This window comes from Aquarana catesbeiana, linkage group LG06 (genome assembly GCF_042186555.1).
Source record: "Aquarana catesbeiana isolate 2022-GZ linkage group LG06, ASM4218655v1, whole genome shotgun sequence".
Taxonomy (NCBI): domain Eukaryota; kingdom Metazoa; phylum Chordata; class Amphibia; order Anura; family Ranidae; genus Aquarana; species Aquarana catesbeiana.
Window position 1 is genome coordinate 393,697,131 of NC_133329.1, and position 16,288 is coordinate 393,713,418.

Sequence of the window (16,288 nt, forward strand, 5' to 3'; positions counted from 1 at the left end):
ATTGTTGGTATTAGTGGGAAGAACAGTGCTCCAGTGCTGGTGTCAGTGGGAGGAATAGTGTTCCATTGTTTATATTAATGGCAAGAATTATGCCCTCTGGTAATGTCATTGGAAGGACTGGTGTCTCATCATTGCTGTCAGCGGAAGGAATAGTGCCCCATCGTTGGCCTCAGTGGAAAGAATTCTGCCCCAATGTTGGTGTTAGTAGAAGAAATAGTGCCCCAACATTGGTGTCAGTGGAAGGAATAGTGCCTCATCATTGGTGTCAGTGGAAGAAATAGTACCCAATTGTTGGTGTCAGTGGAAGGAATAGTGCCCCATGTTGGTGTCAGTGGAAGGAATGGAGCCCCAACGTTGACGTTCGTGGAAGGAATAATGTTTCATTGTTGGTATTAGTGGAAGGAATAGTGGCCTCATCGCTGGTGTCAGTGAGAGGAATAGTGTTCCGTTGTTTATATCAATGGGAGAAATCCTCACTGTTGATGTCGTTGGAAGGACTGTGCCTCATCATTGTAGTCAGTGGGAATAATAGTGCCCTATTGTTGGTGTCATTGGAAGGAACGGTGCCTCAATGTTGGTATCATGGGAGGAATAATGCCCCATCATTGGTGTAAGTGAAAAGAATCATGCCGATTATTGGTGTCAGTGGGGGGGGGGGGGGGGGATAGTGTTTCATTGTTTATACCAGTGGGAGGAATTATGTCTAATTGTTGGTGTCCGTTAAAGGAATAATGTTCCATCATATATATCAGTGGGAGGAATTAAGCCCCAATGTAGATGTCAGTGGGAGAAATAATGCCCCAAAGGCCAGATAAAGCAAAAGCCTGAATCCGGCTCGTGGGTCACATTTGGGGACCACTGATCTATTTTATTGCTCCTGTTTACCATTGCTTAGCTGTAAGTATAGAATTGATATGATACTATATACGAACATTCATGCAAAAACGTACTGCGTGGCGTCTAAAATGTAACATACAGTCATGTGAAAAACTAAGTACACCCAATGGAAATTTGTTGACTTTTTCAACATATTTAAACAAGCAAACATTAGATCTTCATTCACAAAGTGCCTACAGATAAAGGTGATATACTTGAATAAGCAAAATAAAAATTTGCCTTTTCAATCATTCATTCAGCATGAAAACCAATCAATGTACCTGTAATGGTGTATTGTGGAAAAAATACATCAGAATCAGGTATTGTTCCCTGCAGCAGAAATGACTTCTTCTAGGCATTTTGTATAACTGTCCACCAGTCTCCAACATGCCAAAATTCCCAGAGTTGCACAATGTTTGGGGGTTTCCATGCATGAACTGTGCATTATAAGGCACCCTAAAAAATTTCAGTGGGAATCAAATCAGGGATTCGACTAGGACAGTACATTACCCTCTATATATCTTCTTTGTGAGCCATTCCTCGGTGGATTTGCCATTGTGCTTTGGATAGATATTGTGTTGAAGGATTCATTTGTGGTTCTTCAACTTTTGAACAGACGACCTCACATTCTCATCATGTACACTTTGATATGATGCAGAATTCAACTGCTGGCTCAATGGCTGAAAGCTGTCCAGTTCTTGAAGCAGCATAACAACCCCAAACCATAAAATTTCCACCACCAGGCTTCACAGTTGTTATGAGGTTCGTCTCCTGAAACGCTGTCTTCGGTTTGCAGCAACAGCCCAAAAAACTCTTAGATTGGTCAGTCTTCAGCACATCATTCCAGACGGCCTGGTCTTCGTCTATATGTTCAATGGCAAACTACAATATTGATCTAATGTTCTTTTTGGACAGCAAATGCATTTTCTTAATAGACCTCTCATCTCTTCTTACATACGATGAATGCACTTCAAGAGTTAACTGAACACCAATGGTGGCTGGTGCTCCAAAATTTATTTTTTTTTGGGGGGGGGGGGGGGGGGGGGGGGGGGCGCACAAACAAAATTTTGAAAAAAAAAACATCAATTGCAGCCACTGTGCCATAAAATGCAGCCACTGTGCCATCAAACGCAGCTACTGTGCCAAGCGCTGCCACTGTGCCATCAAACGCAGCTACTGTGCCAAACGCTGCCACTGTGCCCATCAAATGCTGCCAGTGTGCCCAAACACTGCCAGTGTACCCAACTGCACGCTGCCAGTGTGCCCAACTGCCCCATCATACGCTGCCAGTGTGCCCATCAAATGCTGCCAGTGTGCCCATTAAATGCTGCCAGTGTGCCCCCTCTCGCCGTCTGCCCGGCACTTACCGTGTGTCTGTGGGGCAGTGGGTGGAGTGGATTGCGAGCGCCAAGCATGGTGCTCGCAGTTCACCTATTCTGCAGCCTTACTTACCAGCTGCGCTCGGGCCGTGTGTTCCACGGAGCTTCTGATGTCACTTCCGGTTTCCCTCTAGCCCAGGGAATTCTCCACAAAGCAGGTAAAAATCCTGCAAATGAAGCTCCTCGTCTGCAATCTTGTGATTGCATTGACGTGGTGCTTCCCATAGTGCACTGTGTCCGGCGCCTGAAGAAAGTGCACTTAAAGAAAATTTTTTTATATGTTTTTTTTTTTTTTTTTAAGGGCCCTTTTAGAAAAAAAAATGTTTTTTTTTGTTTAATTTTTTTTCTTTTCTTTTTACTATTTGAGGGGGGGGGGGGGGGGGGGGTGCGGCGCCCGTGCACCCGCTATAGACGGGCCGCCACTGCTGAACACCCAATGATAAAATGTTGGGGTTCCGGGGACTCCTTTTATCATCAGCCAGCTCTTGGGTTGAATTTGCTGGACTGGTCAGTCCTGGAGAAATCAGTCGTTTGAAAACGACGCCACTTGTAGATTATTTTTATTACAGTGGAATGACTGGTTTGAAAAATAATTTGACCATCATTTTATATCCCTTGCAAGACTCATATACATCCACAACTTTTTTTTTTCTGAGGGTCTTAGCGAGCTCTCTTGATCTTGGCATGATGACAACCACACACGCCAACAGCAAAGAGAACATCAGAGTCGAAATATCTGAGGTTTAGATAAGACTGATCCCACCTGCATACTCCCTACGGCTTAATTTACACTTGTGGTGTAAAGGAGGTGGAGTCGCTTTTTTAATATCCCAGCAATCGCCCACACCACCCACCCATAAAAGTGATTGTAAACAATCACCTTGTAAAATAACCCATTCAGTTTAAAAAGAAATGAAAGGCAGAACATTTGTGTACAGATATATAAAAAAAAATAAAAAATAACCTTTTCCCCTTTGTTTTATAAGAGATCACATTCCCTCTGTTCTCAGCTGCAAAAGAGCTGGGGTAGGAGAAACAGCAGCACACTGGTCTTCCCAGTGAAAGGCTGTCGGGGGGGGGGGGGCAAGCCTGATCATTGGAGGAAAGCACACAGAGTTTGCAGTATAGCTAGAGAACTGACCATGGTGTGTTCTCATGCCTAGCTAGAGAACTGACCATGGTGTGTTCTGATGCCTAATGTGGTCAGTTTCGTAATAGGAGAGCAGAGGGACTGGCAGGAACACCAGCAATTTCATACAAAGGAAGCAATACAAAGAGTACAGGATACTTTTTCATATAAGTACATGGTACAGCAGCCACATACAGTATCAGGTATATGACATTTTGGGTTCTACATATTCTTTAAAGTGGAGGTCCGCCCACCACTTCAAAAATGAAAAGACTGCAGCTGATGACTTTTAATAATAGGACACTTACCTTTCCTGCCTGGAGTCCAGCGATGTCGGCACCGCAGCTGATGTTTACATCAGCTGTCAGGTGCTGCCGCCGCCATTGCGGGTAAGGGAACCCGGCAGTGTACAGCTTCACACATGCGCGAGGCTCCACTTCTCTCTCCTATTGGCCCGGCGGTGGGGGAAAGAGGAGGGAGCCGGGCGGTGACGTCATGGGCTGCGGCGTAGGCTCCCAGAAGTGGGAACAGGATACCTGTGAAAGACAGCTATCCCCCCCCCCCCCAAAGGTGGCAAATGTGGCACCGGAGGGGGGGGGGGGATCAGATGAGTGGAAGTTCCACTTTTGGGTGGAACTCCGCTTTAAGGTGCAAAAGCAGCCAGACGGAAGTATACACATAACATGGGCTTTGCATCACAGCACAGCAAAATTATCTCCTGTGTCGTGTTTGGTGGTTAGTGCCGCCTCGAATACGACTCGTTTATGTGAACGAGGCCACACCGCAATCACTGGCCACACGCTAAGCTTGCGACGCTCTATTCCCATTAACCACTTAGTGACCACCCTGTAGCAGTTTTACTGCTACAGGGTGCCAGCTGCGCGCTGGATCATGTATATATACGTGATCTCACGCTTCCAGGTAGGGTGCAAGAATGCACGCTGCCGGTGGTTCGCTCCTGCTTGTGGTGTCAGTAGATGGCATGGTGCCCCAAGGGCCGGATAAAGGCAAGCAAAGGGCCACATCCAGCCCATGGGCCATAGTTTGGAGACCACTGCACCAGCACATCGATCATTCTTCACTGAGCTGAATGGGCCAGCACCTGACATCATTAAAGGTAAACATGATTTAAAATCGTAAATCGGCTGACAGTCTGATCATTTATGGACTCGTGTATGACCACCAATAGTTATACTTTAACCACTTACAGACCGCCGCACACACATATACGTCGGCAGAATGGCTGGTACAGGTCAATAGGTGTACCTGTACGTCCCTTCGAATTTGCCGCCTTGAGGGTGTGCACCTGCAAACTCAATGTTCAGCGGCGGCCCGCGATCGTGAGACTGAGAGGCAGAACGGGGAGATGCCTATGTAAACAAGGCATTTCCCTGTTCTGTCTAGTGACATGACAGAGATCACTGTCCCCTGTCATCGGGAGCAGTGATCGCTGTCATGTCTTAGGTAGCCCATCCCCCCCTACAGTTAGAATCACTCACTAGGACACACTTAACCCCTTGATCGCCCCCTAGTGTTTAACCCCTTCCCTGCCAGTGACATTTATACAGTAATCAGTGGCTATTTATAGCACTGATCGCTGTATTAATGCCAATAGTCCCAAAATAGTGTCAAAAGTGTCCGATGTGTCCGCCATAATGTCGCAGTCCCGATAAAAATCGCAGATCGCCGCCATTACTAGTAAAAAAAAAAAAAAAAAATAATAATAAAAACGCCATAGAACTATCCCCTATTTTGTTTTTGCGCAAACTAATCAATATACGCTTATTGCAATTTTTTTTTTACCAAAAATATGTAGAAGAATACGTATCGGCCTAAACTGAGGAAAAAAATATTTTTTTTATATATTTTTTGGGGATATTTATTATAGCAAAAAGTAAAAAATATTGCTTTTTTTTCAAAATTGTTACTCTTTTTTTGTTTATAGCGCAAAAAATAAAAACTGCAGAGGTGATCAAATACCACCAAAAGAAAGCTCTAATTGTGGGATAAAAAGGACGTCAATTTTGTTTAGGAGCCACGTCGCACGACCGCGCAATTGTCAGCTAAAGCGATGCAGTGCCAAATCGCAAAAAGTGCTCTGGTCAGGAAGGGGGTAAATTCTTCCGGGGCTGAAGTGGTTAAAGATTGTATGATCCGGACATATCGGGGTCACTATGATGCTCCGATATCACTTGACAAACACAGACAGGAACTTCAGTCATATCAGCCGATCGTCCGCTCATGTACGGCCAGCAGATACGTCCTCCGTAGATATGAGGATTTCATTTTTACACCTTTTGAATCAATTCTTCCATTCACTGGGGTGAATCTGACACCTCTCTTGGCGCTCTGCATTTTCCCATTTCTATATCTGAATTAAAATCTTACACTTGATTAGATCATACAGTCTTCATTCAATCGCCTCACTGTGCTGGCTTCATCCTTCTTCAGAACCGCAATCCACAGATTTTTATTTTAAGCTGAGCTGTGAACATTTTAATATGTCTCTCTCATCGGAGGTGAGCGCTAACATCGGGGTCTTCTGCCCCTCGCTGGGGCCGCCCTATTTCCTGGGCTGTATGTAAGAGATCTTTAAATAGATCAGAACCCTAACCGGATTACATTTAGTATATTACAGTAGGGGGGAGGGGGGGATTTACTAAAACTGAGGAGAGCAAAATCTGGTGCAGCTCTGCATAGAAACCAATCCGCTTCCAGGTTTTTTTTTGTTGTCAAATCTTAACTGAACAAGATGAAGTTAGAAGCTGATTGGCTGCCAGGCACAGCTGTACCAGATTTTGCACTCTCCAGTTTTAGTAAATGAACCCCAAATGAACCCCAATGTATTACAGGCGATGCCTATGTTTTTATCATTCTTTTCATTATTTATTACCGGTCCATTTACATCCAGGTGTGCTGGTGTGTCTTGATCAGCGCATATACAAACCCAATTCCAAAAAAGTTGGGGCACTGTGTAAAATCTACATAAAGACAATGATTTGCAAATCTCATGAACCCGTATTTTATTCACAATAGAAAAAAAGAAAAGATATCAAATGTTTAACTGCTTGCCGCCCGCCCCGCCGTCAAATGACGGCACGGCTCTCGTTCTGGGAATGACGTCACATGACGTCGTCCCAGAACGGCCGCTCGGGAGAGCACAGTGCGGCGGTCACGGCCGCGCCGTGTTGCTAGGACACGGCGCGACCCCCATCTCTGTAAAGAGCCATGACCACGGCTCTTTAACCATATGACCGGCTGTGTCAATTCACTGCCAGTCACATGTAAATATGGAAATGCCGGAAGTCGGCTCTCCTCACCTCACACTGACAGAGTGCATGGCGAGGAGAGCCGATCAGCAAGATTTCCTCCCAGGGGACATTGAGACATATAATCAGGGCACTGATCACACCCTGATTACAATAAAGCGCCACCAGTGCCAGCAATCAGTGCCCACAAGTGCCACCAATCAGTGCCCATTAGTAATGCCAGTCAGTTCTGGCTATTAGTGCTACCCATCAATACCACCCATCAATGCCCATCAGTGCCGCCTATCCGTGCTGCCTATCAGTGCCACCTATCAGTGCACACCCGTGCCACCTATCAGTGCCCACCAGTGCCACCAATCAGTGCCCATTAGTAATGCCAGTCAGTGCTCGCTAGTAGTGCTGCCCATCAATACCACCCATCAATGCCCATCAGTGCCGCCTATCAGTGCCACCTATCAGTGCACACCAGTGCCACCTATCAGTGCCCACCAGTGCCACCAATCAGTGCCCATTAATAATGCCAGTCAGTGCTCGCTATTAGTGCTGCCCATCAATACCACCCATCAATGCCCATCAGTGCCGCCTATCCGTGCTGCCTATCAGTGCCACCTATCAGTGCACACCAGTGCCACCTATCAGTGCCCACCAGTGCCACCAATCAGTGCCCATTAATAATGCCAGTCAGTGCTCGCTATTAGTGCTGCCCATCAATGCCCATCAGTGCCGCCTATCCGTGCTGCCTATCAGTGCCACCTATCAGTGCCCACCAGTGCCACCAATCAGTGCCCATTAGTAATGCCAGTCAGTACTCGCTATTAGTGCTGCCCATCAATACCACCCATCAATGAAAATCAGTGCTGCCTATCCGTGCCTATCAGTGCCACATATCAGTGCCCATAAGTGCAGCATATTAGTGCCTCCTCATCAGTGCCACCTAATCAGTGCCCATCAGTGCCGCCTCATCAGCACACAGTAAAGGAGAAAAATTACTTATTTACAAAATTTATTGAGAGAAACTAAGAAAAACTTTTTTTTTTCCCCCAAATTTTCTATCTTTTTTTTTTTAAGTAAGAAATAAAAAAACAAAAAAAAAACAAAAAAAACAAAAGCATTGGTTAAATACCATCAAAAGAAAGCTCTATTTGTGTGAAGAAAATTATAAAAATGTCACATGGTTACAGTGTTGCATGACTGCTCAATTGTCCTTCAATGTGTGAGAGCGCTGAAAGCTGAAAATTGGCCTGGGCAGGAAGGGGGTAAAAGTGCCCAGTAAGCAAGTGGGTAAACTAAGAAAATGGACCAAATTAAGAAAAAAAAAAAAAAAAAGGTCATTTAGAAATTGATGGCAGCGACACGTCTCAAAAAAGTTGGGACAGGACAACTGTAAGGCTGCATTCACACCTGGGCATTTTGAACCTCCGCGATTCTGCCAAAACGCTCTGGTAAAATGACAAATCGCACATTTCAATTGCCCTTCATTTTAATGGCACCTAAAAGCGCAGTGCGGTTCTGCCACGATCGTTGTGCGATAAATCGCACTGCAATTGCAGCAAGCAGCATCGTGTGAAGCTTGTCGCCCAAAAGAAGCTCCTGAACTTTTTTTGGGCGATAAGCTTAAAAAAAAAAAATGATTAGTAAAACCCACAATTTTTTTTTTTTTTTAATACCATTACTATTCCTTTATACTGTCTTTTGAAATGTACAAATGTCAGCAATTTAGAGATTTGATGAAAGGTTTAGATCTGGGAAACCCTTTTAAATAGTACATTTTCTATACAACTACACTATATTACCAAAAGTATTGCTTTACACACACATGAACTTTAAATTAAAACTATAGGCAAAACTTTTTTTTTTCATTTTGGATAAAGCAAGGGAGAGTATTAACCTCTGTCAGGTTTTTTTTTTTTTTTTAGCCATCTGATTCCCATTTGGGATATTTTCCTTCACTTCCTGTCCAATAGCCAAACAGGAAGTGAGAGGAAATCCCTGCAAATTAAGGGATTCTCTTGGGGCCCGCAGGTCACCAGAACTAGTGTCCCCATTGGAAGATTTCCTCTCTATTACTTTTTTGGGGACAACCCAAAATTCAGGATTTTCTTTTACTTTCACTTTCATTGACAATGTTAAACATTACAAATAGTGAGGATGAACCTCAATGGGGCACAGACTGCAATAAAGACTGACAGGGGTTCTAATCCCTCTCCACTCCATCCAAAACTAAATAAAAAGTTTTGCCTTTAGTTATACTTTAGTGGCATCCCAGTCTTAGTCCGTAGGGTTCAATATTGAGTTGGCCCACCCTTTGCAGCTATAACAGCTTCAACTCTTCTGGGAAGGCCATCCACAAGGTTTAGGAGTGTGTCTATGGGAATGTTTGACCATTCTTCCAGAAGCACATTTGTGAGGTCAGGCACTGATGTTGGACAAGAAGGCCTGGCTCACAGTGTCCGCTCTAATTGATCCCAAAGGTGTTCTATTGGGTTGAGGTCAGGGCTCTGTGCAGGCCAGTCAAGTTCCTCCACCCCAAACTCGCTCATCCATGTCTTTATGGACCTTGCTTTGTGCACTGGTGAGCAGTCATGTTGGAACAGGAAGGGGCCGTCCCCAAACTGTTCCCACAAAGTTGGGAGCATGAAATTGTCCAAAACGTCTTGGTATGCTGACGCCTTAAGAGTTCCCTTCACTGGAACTAAAGGGCCAAACCCAACCCCTGAAAAAACAACCCCACACCATAATCCCAGCTGGGAGCTATGCCATTGGGTCCTACTGCGGTTAGTCAAATCCAGACACAAGGTAGCGGGGGACGGGGGCCGAGATGCACTGCGTGTGTCAATAGACTCACACTGTACAGCTTGGGATGGAGCCTGCATGAGTTCCCCCATAGCACGCGGCTGGCTATGGGGGTGCTCCGCAAAGGGGAGGAGCCAGGAGCGCCGCCAGGGTGGGGGTGGGGCCAGAAGAGGAGGATTGGGGTTGCTCTGTGCAAAACCATTACGCACAGCAGGTAAGTATAATTATTGTTATTTAAAAAATAAAATAAATATATTATAAAAAAATAAATAAAAAAAAATGCTTGAACCTTTCCCATCACTTTAATGTCTCCTTTTGTTGTATGGGAGGCATGGCAGTAATGATGGCAGCTCTATTTTTTTTTCTCTATTTCCATATAAATGGAAGGAAAATGTACAAATCCTGCAGCTCTGTTATTACCTCGGTCCGCGCCGCTCGCAGAGGACAGGAGATTAAACTTGTTTTTCATTTTCTTCCCCTATAAATCCAAAAATAGAGAATCCACAAAGTCTCTTTTTTTTTCGGCGTGTGCCGAGAACCAGGACATTTTTAACGCGTATAGATCTGACCTCGTTAGCTTCCTGCGAGTGTTAATTTTTCATGGTAATTTTCTTGTTCGCTGGAAAAAACACATATCCGTTACAAATCATTTGCTGCGTTTAATAGGCGCACGTTTTTTTGGGGGGGGGAGGGTAATAGGTTGAAAGTTCCTGTACTTTTCTTATTTTTATCAGCTTTAAAAAAGAAATTGATGTTGGTAAAGAAAAAAAAACACACTCGCACAGATTTGCGTCTGTATTTTTCCGTAAAGGCGGAACACGGAGCCATAATTATAACACGGTTCTGTAGCATGCCGGCTCGCTCTGCGGTTTGAAGAAAAAAAAAAAAAAAAAAAAAAAACGCGAACGGTCGCCACACCCCTCGCCTTAGAGTATAGACAGAGGGGAGAGAGACGGGGAGGACTGCAGATGTTGTGTTCAAAGTTCTTCCTACACTTCACTGAAATCTCCAGGATGTTATCCAATATTAAAAGGCAATTATTAAAATTCAAAGCTGAAGTTTCATTGGATTATATTTTGCCACCCCTGGTTTATTCACACGAGCCCCCTTCCCCCAAGCCCCCCCCCCCCCCCGCATACATTTTTAAACAAAAAGTTTTCATTTTTACTATATACCGTAGCTTGGACCTAGTGATGACATCACTGGTTTTCTGGCCTTCTCTGTGCAATGCAGGCGGATCATGGTTGGTGGGAGGGGCCAGCGGGGGGCTGTCCAAACACTATGGGGGGAGATTTACTAAAACCGGAGCACCGAGAATCTGGTGCAGCTGTGCATGGTAGCCAATCAGCTTCTAACATCAGGTTGTTTAATTAACCTTTGACAATAAAACCTGGAAGCCGATTGGTTACTATGCACAGCAGCACCAGATTTTGTACTCTGCATGTTTCGTAAATCCCCCCCCCCCTATATTACCAAAAGTATTGGGACGCCTGCCTTTACACGCACATGAACTTTAATGGCATCCCAGTCTTAGTCCATAGGGTTCAATATTGAGTTGGCCCACCCTTTGCAGCTATAACAGCTTCAACTCTTCTAGGAAGGCCGTCCACAAGGTTTAGGAGTGTGTCTATGGGAATGTTTGACCATTCTTCCAGAAGCGCATTTGTGAGGTCAGGCACTGATGTTGGAAGGCCTGGCTCGCGGTATCCGCTCTAATCCATCCCAAAGGTGTTCTATCAGGTTTGGGTCAGGACTCTGTGCAGGCCAGTCAAATTCCTCCACCCAAAACTCGCTCATCCATGTCTGTATGGACCTTGCTTTGTGCACTGGTGCGCAGTAATCTTGGAACAGGAAGGGGCCAAAACTGTCCCCACAAAGTTGGGAGCATGAAATTGTCCAAAATGTCTTGGTATGCTGACGCCTTAAGAGTTCCCTACACTAGAACTAAGGCACGATTCACACTAATGCGTTTTTTTATGCACTTTGCAGAAATGCAGGCAAATTTTCTAACATGGGTTCCTTTGGAACATGTTCACATCAATGCATTTTTGTGCCTCTGCATTTTTGGAAAGGGTCGGGGACTTTTTTTCCCCGCAAAATGCAGCGTTTTGCATATAATAGAATTCAATGGACTTGCATCCAAAACGCAAGTACCGCGATTTTGCATTTTTTTTTACACTATATAGCTGGTTGCTAAGGAGGGGGCAAGGAAGCCGGCTGCCACGTCCTTAACAACGATGAGTCATCAGCTGTCAGCTGGCTTCCAGCTCAATGTAAAAAAAAAAGATGCCGGCTAAAAAAATAATTGTGAAAAAAAACAGCGTGGGGGTTCCCTCCAGGTCAATACCAGGCCCTTGGGTCTAGCATGGATTCGGAGGGGACCCCACACACCAACATTTAAAAAAAAAAAAAATGGCGTGGGGGTCCCCCCAAAATCCATACCAGATCCTTATCCGAGCATGCAGCCCGGCAGGTCAGGAAAGGGAGGGGACAAGCGAGCGCCCCCTCCCTCCTGAACCATACCAGGCCGCATGCCCTCAACATGGGGGGATGGGTGCTTTGAGGTAGGGGGGGGCTTTGCGCCCCCCACCCCAAAGCACCTTGCCCCCATGTTGATGGGGACAAGTGCCTCTTCCCGACAACCCTTGCCTGGTTGTTTTTGGGGTCTGCGGGCGGGGGGGGCTTATCGGAATCTGGAAGCCCCCTTTAACAAGGGGGCCCCCAGCTCCCACCCCATATGTGAATGAGTATAGGGTACATTGTACCCCTACCCATTCACTAAAAAAAAAGTAGTGTAGTGTTAAAAAATACAGTAGACAGTTTTTGACAAGTCTTTTATTAAAAATCTTCTCCGCTTCTTCCTCCGGTCTTCCTCCATCTTCTCCCGCATCTTCATCCTTCCCCCTTGTGACATCACGGACCCATCATGCCCCGGGCGGTGATGTCACAAGGGAGCGTGGCCTCCGGATGACGTAATCTGATTGCTACGCCCCCAACTTATTTAAGAAATGCAGGACATTGGCGCCGACAGATCAGTGGGACGCAGCATCAGAGGAGGGTCGTCGGCAAGAGAAGAAGAACACCGGACAAAGAAGACAGAAGAAGAGCGGAAGAAGAAGCAGGGAGAGAAGGAGAAGACCGGAGGATGAAGATGCGGGAGAAGATGGAGGAAGACCGAAGTAAGAAGCGGAGAAGAAGATTTAAAAAAAAGACTTGTCAAAAACTGTCTACTGTATTTTTTAGTGAATGGGTAGGGGTACAATGTACCCTATACTCATTCACATGGGGGGGGCTTCCAGATTACGATAAGCCCCCCGCCCGCAGACCCCGACAACCACCGGGCAAGGGTTGTCGGGAAGAGGCCCTGGTCCCCTATCAACATGGGGGCAATGTACTTTGGGGTGGGGGGCGCAGAGCCCTTGAGGGCATGCGGCCTGGTATGGTCCAGAAGGGAGGGGGGCGCATGCTCGTCCCCTCCCTTTCCTGACCTGTCGGGCTGCATGCTCGGATAAGGGTCTGGTATGGATTTTGGGGGGGACCCCCACGCAATTTTTTTGTGTGGGGTCCCCTCCGAAACCATACTAGACCCAAGGGCCTGGTATGGACTTGGGGGGGCCACGCCGTTTCTTTTTCACAATTTTTTTTTAGCCAGCCTTTTTTTTTACATTGAGCAGGAAGCCAGCTGACAGCTGATGACTCATCGATTGTTAAGGACGCGGCGGCCGGCTTCCCGGCCCCCTCCTTAGCAATCAGCTATATACAGTGTAAAAAAAACAAACCCCACAAAATGCAAATCGCGCGGTAAAAATGCGTGTCCAAAAATGCAGCAAGCACTGCAGAAACGCTCAAAATCAACATGTATAGATATGCATCGAGCCTAAGGGGCCAAGCCCAACCCCTGAGAAACAAACACCATACTCCCCCCTCCACCAAATGATTTGTACCGGTACACAAAGCAAGGTCCATAAAGACATGGATGAGTGAGTTTGGGGTGGAGGAACTTGACTGGCCTGCACAGAGTCCTGACCTCAACGAACACCTTGGGATGAATTAGAGTGGAGACTGCGAGCCAGGCCTTCTCCTCCACATCAGTGCCTGACCTCACAAATGCTCTTCTGGAAGAATGGTCAAACATTCCCATAGACACACTCCTAAACCTTGTGGACAGCCTTCCCAGAAGAGTTGAAGCTGTTGGCAGGGTGGGCCAACTCAATACTGAACCCTACGGACTAAGACGCTATTAAAGTTCATGTGCGTGTAAAGGCAGGCGTCCCAATACTTTTGGTAATCTAGTGTAGCTTTCTGAAAGAAACAGAAGACCACCCCAGGGTAACAACATGTTAGGCTCGGCCTCCATGGCTGAAAGAACTGAAATTCAATTAACTAAACAGGATGGACAGTCAGGTTGGGGAGCCTCAATGACTGAAAGACCTGAAAGCCAATAAATGAAAGGGGCGGGGCCAGGGACAGTCAGGCTGGGGAGGAAGAACCTAGATGATGCTAGAAGTGCTCCAGCAAGAAATGAGGTGGACTTTGTCGGACTTGCTGCAGCTTCTAATGCACATTGTGAGAAGCTCACAGTGTGCGGTGAATTCAGGGTAAGCCATTTCAGTCCAGGAGAGGAGCCGGTAACAACATGCAAGATTGAAGGAAAGTTCAGCTTTAAATGAGAACATCTGCTTATATCATGTCATATTCAAACCATACCAAGGTCCAAAAATAGTGCTTGTTGGGATTTGAAGCCAGCCTCCCCCATCCTGGCAGCAGAAGTTTTAAAGTTACTCACTGACATACTGCTGGCGTGTGAGAGATAACATCATAATCAGTGACGGTTTTCTTCTGCTAAAGTTATACTAAATTGGGAAAACAAGAAAAGTGTGGGCAGGCACCAAGACTTTATAGGCACAATAAAGATACTATATTATTAAAAGTATTGTTTTTATTTCAAAAATATTATATTAAAAAACGGGAAAGGACAAAAAGATAAAAACTAGGTATGACATACAATATGAACAGAATATGCACTCCATACACAATAGGTCAGTTAGTGTAGAAAGAGCAAAAAGATTGTAAGAACAACAAAAGACCAACACATCTTATTGATCTTTGCGCCATTGGATGACTTGCCCACAGGGGGATGAGCGGTCTGTGCTCCAGACCCGGCCCCCTCTGGTTGCTTGGTTACCTAGACGCGACTGCCGCCCCTCTCCCCGGCGCGCTGTCAGCTGTTTTGATATGCGCCGGTGATTGGGTCATGCGCAGTACGCGCCAGCGGCCGGCCTGAATGACGTCACGTCGGGCTTGCCGATTGGTGACTACAGGCGGGGCGGGTGTACAAGAGACGCCGTCATGGCGTCTCTCTGTGTACTGATTCTACAAACTACTACCTGTGGTGAGATAGCGGCGTTACGCTCCACCACCCACTTCTGTTCCTTTACTCCTATATGTTCTACAATTAGGTAAGTCCACACTTCCAGCATCCCTCTTCAATTCCACCCAGTCCAGATTCTATTATATATGACAATCTTTCTACTTATCTAACAGACTCAGCAAGATTGGGGGAACTACATAGCTCCGCAAGGAACTTTAATGTTCATATATCTTGATGAAATTTACAAGCCTGTCCTTGATCGACAGCATTTCCGTTTCTTTCCCCTGCCTTCTCCACCAAAATGCTGGGAATTATTACTATCTACTAAAGAGTCGGTTACGTTTGTGGGTTTTTATCCTTCCTAATTATGAGTTTCTACATTGACTAGGGTAAGTGTATCTTTGCCCCTTCTAATCACCTTTAAATACATATGCCATCCCCATTCAATATACTGGGAATTACCTCTACATATATTACCTATAGACTATACTTAATACTTACCCGAATCCCTCTCTCTCCCCTCCCCCTCCCCTCCCCCTCCCCTCCCCCTCCCCCCTTCTTTTCCGTCTCCGGCCCCCTTTTTTCCTCCCTCCCCTTTTTTCCCCCCCACCCCCCCCTTTTTCCCCCCCCTCCTCCTCCGTCCCTGTTAGTGTTCTCCCCTCCCCCCCTCCTCCTCCTTCACTCCCATCTTTTCTCCTCCTCTCTCTTCCCCTCCCTCTCTCCCACCCCCCCACTCTCCCTTCCCTTTTTTCCCCCTCCTCTCCCCCCCTCCCTTTCCCCCCCCCCTTCCCCTTTTCCCCCCCCTCTTCCCCCCCCCCCTCCCTTCCTCCTTCTCCCTTCCTTTCTTCCTGCCACTCTTTTCCTAACCCCTCCCTCCCCTTTCTCCCCCTTCCCTCCCCCATTCCCGCCTATTCCCCCCCCCCCCCCCCTTTCCTTCCTCCTTTTCCTCCCTCCCCTCCCCCCTCCCTTCTGCCCATCTCACTCCTCCCTTGCCCCTTCCTTCCCCTTCCCTGACTTTACCTATTAATTAGTTCATATTGCACTTCTCTACTTTTCTTACTCTTTATTATAGATTTGTACTATGTTACACCTGTCCCCACATTGCCTTTTCTCCGCCTGACTACTGCAGGGTTGATGCTCCCTTGGTGCTTTCTCTAGACAGCCTCCATTTACTTATTTTATTTACTAATTCCTTCCTTCTTGGTGTATACGTTAATGTACATACATAAAAAAATGTTCTGGAAATTCTGATAATATTGTATCATTTATTACAGTTTTTTCCACTCTATGCTCCTGAAGAAGCGCACAAGGCGCGTAACATGTCGAGCTTATGAGCTTATACAGAATTTGACTGCCACCATCACATAGTGTTTGAACCCTACAATTTGTATTGTAACTATATAGATCAATAAGATGTGTTGGTCTTTTGTTGTTCTTACAATCTTTTTGCTCTTTCTACACTAACTGACCT